A 6,472-nucleotide genomic window follows, 5' to 3' on the forward strand; every position below is an offset into this window, starting at 1 on the left:
CTACAAACCTTAAAAGAAAGATGGAGCGAAGAAGTGCAATCAGATGAGTGCAGAAAGAAGCAGTATTCACCATCTGATCCCGTTCCAGACGACAACATAGATGTAAACCAAGACAAAAAATATCCATGGTTGTATTACACCAAAAATATCAAATCAAATTTAGAAATCACTGAACTATATTAATGAGAAAAACGCACCATGCTAATCCGCAAAAGACACACACACAATATCATACAGAGGCTTTCACAAATATTCCTTCCGACTAAAAAACCGTCTCATAAAAAGTTACAGGGAATAGAAAAGAGACGAAGTTGAACAAACGCGCCTGCATCATCTCCTCTCCATCATCATATCACCGCAGTGCACTCCACACTCCCGAAAGGGTGACATTATCATCAATTTTAGTATTTCGCACTGACATGTTTTACAAAGTTTAAATTGTGAAATACACTTTGTTTTCCCCCCAAAACAGGTGTTCTCTACGTAAGTGTTTTCAGAGATTTCAATACAGATTACATAGAAAGAAAAATGGGTGAATGTGCACCCTAGTTCTTATTCAAATCTGTAAAAAAGACTTGTATTTAGAAACAAAGAAAGTGTAAAATTTGAAACCTACAAGTTTATACAACATTCATCAAAATTTTAATTTAGAAATTGGCAGGGGCCGCGCGAACGCGTACCCTCTCTATCACAAATTATGACGTTCATTCTTCCACTTGGGGAGATGATAGGCCAACCCACCAACCAAGTGCAATGTTGGCCACTAGCCTAGGCCATGACCCTTCTTGATCGGCCATAGACCCCGTCCAGGTAAGTATGTTACGACGGAGCACTAGGGGCTGATTATATAGTGAGGGTGCTCCCTCCATCGTGCTGTAGCAAGCGAGGTGGTACTAATAACGTTAATTAGTGCATCTGTCCTGCGGCCTCGGCTTCAAAGATGGGGCCTAATTCAAACTGAATAGTACGCATTGGGCCAATGTACTTACATGGGCCAACCAGCCTCGTTGTTCGAAGCTGAGGTGGGCTGGAAGGGGAGCGCCCCTCTTTTTTTTGATTTTTTTTAACTTTTGGAAAGCAATCTACATTAATTAACAGGTTAAAGGATCATAGAAATTTAGAAATATGTTTATAAAAAGTAATTTTAAAGCAAATTAAATATCAGAAACAGTATTGTGACTTCTTTTAAACATGTATTTCGAAACAACTCATCATGTGTTAAAAAATGTTCATTGCATATTCAAAAAATGTTTAGGGTGCATTTAAAAAAAATCGTTGTGTACATGGAAAATGTTCAAAATATATTAAAATAAAAAGCATTTCTTATATACTAAAAATATTCAATGCATATTTCAAAATTCATTCATTGTTTATTTGCAAATGTTCATAGTACAAAAAGTATATATAGAAAAGAGAAAAAAATGAAACTGAACAAAAAATGGAGGAAAATAAAGGAAAAGTAAATAAAACACTAAAAATGATGAAATAAATAAAAATAAATAAATAAATATAATTAAATAAAAATGAAAGAAAAAGAAATAAGAAAAGGTGAATAACAATTAATATGAATCAGAGGGAGTAATTAAATTCAACACATGCATTTTATATCCAGAATATCCACTTAAATTTCAGTTTCATGCATCAAACTATTCTTCCAAACTTCTATTAGCGAAAACCATATCACGCACTAAAAAAATCTAATGCTACGACTTTCCATGTCAAAACATACATTTTGATTGTTGACCCACGGTTCGTTTCTCCAGGTCTATGCTGTTCACTTCAAGTGCAACAAGAAGCTCCTGAGGGAGTACCCAACTTATTCAACGACGCCAAGGACATCTACCAAATCCCCAAACATCTTCATCAACAGTTCGTCATTCCTGAATATTGTTTTTCTGTTTGAAAGGATATTCGTGAATATCATGAAAACCGTGACTATCCAATTAGAGCATCCACAATGTCTAGAGGCAAGCCTGCCTCTAAACTGGACCCATGGTCATGCCTCTAATCTCAGCTGAAAACTGCGCAATGTGTAGCCTCTATCTTTAGTGCCAAACCCATCACCCCTCCTACAACTAACTGAATAATATATGCTACCTTTGTCAACCAACCCATCACCCCCTCCTACAATTAACTCTGGCAAGTGGGGACAGTGGAGTATTTTATTCAGCAAGAAGCCTTGGAGGCGGGCGCTTAGCTTGGAGGCGTCTCCAAGTTTTCTTTGGCTTAGAGGCAGAGGATGCAGTGTATAGTGGCAATGTTTAGAGACTTGGGGGCAGCCTTAGAGGCGGAAAATATCCACACTCTGGATGCCCTTAGGAGTACCAATCACCGACCAGAGCAAGCTTTTATATAATATGTTACATATTTGGGGAATGAATTGTCTTCATGTCAGGAACAATGCATTATACAAACTTATTTGGTTCAAGCAGTGTTGTCTTCGTAATAAGCAAAGTATTGATTTTGTTAGTAATAAAGGTTGAAGCCGAAGTGAGCAGTGCATTTCTTTTGTTCGGGTTTTATTTATGTAAATTTGTAATGATGCCAAGTGCAGGCGATGGATGAATCTATGTATGACATGTGCTTGCTATGCATATGATTTATGTTTGTGAATTGTCGTCCAAATCGTTTATCCAAACAAAATACTGTAATGGAAATGCATTTTATTTATTTTTGAGTTCTTTAACGTAAATACAATTTGACAGTGTTTCAAAACAAAACAAGTGCGTCGAGTCGGGCTCGTAGTGGTAGTTACATGATTGTCGGCAAAGACAACAATGTTCATCCTTCCCATGAGGGGGTAAAAAATATTAGCTTCACAGTCGTGGAAACTCTGACGTGTCGACCCATTTTGTCTGCATGCGTCCGTTTGAGTCAAAAGACAAAAAATGCGGCCCAATGCACCGTCCGCCCGCAACCCATTTCCCGCCCAAATTTGGGTCGGGTTTGCGTCGGCGCGGACCAGTGCGATGCCCGCCCTTGTCCTCCCCCTCGCCCACCCGTTGGTGGCACATTGGCCATCTCCACCTCCCTCTTCCACACCCGACACCTCTGGCCATGCCGCCCTCGTTGTCGCGCCGCCCACTTCCGGCCGGTTGTACGCTGCCCAGGCCGCCACCCTCGCGGACGCCCCCACCTCCACGCTGCATCCAATGCCTACTATTAACGACGTTGGTAATCTCTTTTCTCCGCCGTTGTAGCACCTTGACTGCCACACCACCCGCTCGTCTGCATGGTCATCGGCCTTTCTTCATGTCCGTCGGCGTCACTCCACGACTGACTCCACTTCCATAGGCCCGCCTGTATGATGGAGAGGCATGGGACTCTTCACCGGCCACTAATCCATCACGCCCGCAAGGTGTTCGAATTTTTGCCCGCAAGGTACCATGGATAGTGGGGATGAGTTGTTTTTCAAAACTTCATGTGTTCATCAGACGATTCATCGTCAAATGATAAGGCTACTCTAGTTGTGACTATGGTCGTCAGTGATCACATTGCTAGGCAGCTGGCGAGGCTTAGGGGTCGATCTCAGACCACGCTCTGGCGCTGAATCGCAACAAAGAGAGCGACTATTGCCTACTCTTTGTTGATTACTTTCAATGCACATACCCACTTTATAATCCCAAGCTTTTCCACCGCCGCTTTTCGGATGGCGATACATGTGTTCAACCGTATTCAGGAGGGAGTGGAGGAGTATGATGATTACTTTAGATGCAAGGAGGATGCACTTGGAATGGTTGGCTTCTCCTCTTACCAGTAATGCACTACAACTATTCGAATGCTTGCATGCAAATTCCTAGTGATCTTGTTGATGAGTATGTCTGCATGAGTGAGTCCACATTCCTTGCGTCATTGTACACGTTCTGCAAGACTGTGGTAGAAATGTTTGGCCTAGAGTACTCGAGAGAGCCAAATGTTGTGGATACAACCCGGTTGCTGGCAATCAATGCAGACAAAGGCTTCCCGGAAATGCTTGGTAGCATACATAGTATGCACTGAAAGTGAAAGAACTCACTATCTTCTTGGCAGAGGCAATATAAGTGGATGTTAAAGGTTGAACTCTCATACTTGAAGTTGTGGCTTGACAGGATCTCTGAATTTGACACTCTTTTTTCCGGCATGGCTGGTTCTCACAATGACATCCACGTGCTTCAGCGCTCTCCGGTGTTCGGAAGACTTGCAGAAGGCAACCGGCCATAGCTCAACTTTGAGATCAGTGGCCACCACAACAACAAGGGATACTATCTTGCTAATAGTATCTATCCTCAGTGGTCAACTCTTGTGAACACAATCTCCAATCCGGTAGGCGAGAAGAGGGTTCGGTTTGCCCAAGCACAATATAGTGCTAGGGAGGATGTGGAGCGAGCTTTTGGTGCACTTCAATCTCGACGGGCCATCATTCGATACCCTCACTAGTGGAGAAAAGCCTAGCTATGGCGTGCCAAAAACAGCCTTGCTGGCATAGTGACACGACGCCACTAATATGTCGCCATTGCTAAAATGTAGTGGTGGCGTCGGAGGACATGTCAGCAGTATCCTACATCATGCTGGCGTACCACCAGTCCAGTGCCAGCACTAAGTTCATCATAACTCTGGCGTGCCTGCTCGTCCAACACCAGCAAATGGTTTTTTGGTAATATTTTTTTACTCATCAACACTAGCTACTTACTTGATAGATACTACTGAACACAATATAATCATCAACACTAGGTACTTACTTAATAGATAATCATTACATAAGAGGCTCATAAACTCAACAAGTTGATATTAAACTTCACAAAAGTTCACTCAAGTACTCTAGTTACTCTATCATCATCAACTAATAAGATGAACTAGCTAGCTACTTAAAAAACTAATCTTCATCAAGGAGTATGCCCAGCTGGAGAAGCTTCTTTCTATCCGCCTCTCCTTATCTTCTGAAATGATCTATGCCCATCTTCAGGTCAATCCTCTCAGGTCTCCTCTCCTCCTTCAGTTTATCCCGATCCTCGATGAGCTTATCCCTCTCGTTCCTAAGCTGATTAGTCTCCTGAATGAGCCGAACATCATCCTTGCATAGCTCTTTAATCTCCCCCTTTAGATCGTCATTTGCCCCTTGCACGCTCTTGATGACATACCCAAAAGTGTTTAAGAATTCATTGTTGGCCATGTCCACATCGCACACCGACTCGTTGTTGCCTCCAGAATTAGCCATGACCTACAAACACATCACGTATATGATCAAGAATAATATGCAATGTAAAGTAGTTCATGTGTTGGAAAGACATGATTTGTAAAGTTTCATTATAAAATACTTGGTGTGAGCTGTATCAAAACAAAATCAGATACTTTTATAGTGAATGGTGCATGTGTTGGAAAGACATGATTTTGTTAACTAAGTAGAATAGATAAAATTATGAATCTATTTTGATAAATAAGATATAGCAAACTGACTTCTATACACACATACTATCATATATAAGATTAACTTTTGTATGCAAAGCTATTTGATTTACCTATACCAGTCAACCTATACAGAAACGTGAAAAGAAAACTAAAATGATAACTTTGAAGAATATAGAGATGAAAGTCTGGTGTCGACTGCTAGCAATGGATAAGTATTAAATTTGGATGAATCAAATACTGTATGAATGTATAAGAGTCCCATACAAGAGTAGCTCAGATCTGCCAACGGAGGGGAGACACACAAGTAAAAATGCATTATAAATATCGGATTCTACACAATAGCAATCGGAAGATTATCACTACAATTTCTACACAAAGCAATACATGCAACTAATTTTGGAATCTACATGACACAAAGCAAATCCCGACCATTTGGCGTGTCCGCGAATGGAGGAGTAGTGGATCTAACCTTGGTGCCGGCGAGGGGCAGCGATGGGGCATTGATGGGGCGGCAACGACTGCTTTGGTCCAGGGGGAGTTTTGTCTACAACCGGGACGTGTGGGGTGTGAACTGAGAGAGAGCGGCGACTTAGGTCTTTTACTAAGTTTTACTAGGTTATCGCTGGTGTTGGATAAAGTGGCAATACCATAGCTAATCACAGGCCAAATAAAAAAAGACTAAAATTAATGAAAGACTTAACAAAATAAAAGACTCAAAATTTGAACTGGTGGTAAAGAAATAAAATTCCTAAAATGATAAAAACTATAAAAATAATGATGACAAAAAATCATAATGTAATTAAATACTTAAAACACTTTATAAAATGGGAAACGTGTTTCTGGCGTGCAAAGAAAAAGAACGCCAACACTAACAAATTAACTATGGTGTGCAAAGAAAGCCAACGTCACCAGTGCTTTCCAAACAGTGAGTGCATATGGGCCAATAGATTTGTGGCGTTTCCAAAAAAGCAACGCCAGCACTATGCTTGTAAAGCTGACGTGCTGATCTGGTCTATGCTAGCACTATTTGAAATTAATAGTGCTGGCGTGGATGGAAAATGGCGCGCCACCAATGAAAGTTGTGGCT

General features: G+C 41.0%; 1 non-coding gene across 1 annotated transcript; it reads right to left on the reverse strand.

The window, feature by feature from the left end:
- Positions 1 to 657: 657 nt before the first annotated feature.
- On the reverse strand, positions 658 to 818 carry LOC123140175 (U1 spliceosomal RNA). Its single transcript, XR_006469829.1, has one exon. It is a non-coding gene; the product is annotated as a U1 spliceosomal RNA (small nuclear RNA).
- Positions 819 to 6,472: the final 5,654 nt, after the last annotated feature.

The sequence above is a fragment of the Triticum aestivum genome, chromosome 6B (assembly GCF_018294505.1).
Source record: "Triticum aestivum cultivar Chinese Spring chromosome 6B, IWGSC CS RefSeq v2.1, whole genome shotgun sequence".
NCBI classification, from domain to species: Eukaryota; Viridiplantae; Streptophyta; class Magnoliopsida; order Poales; family Poaceae; genus Triticum; species Triticum aestivum.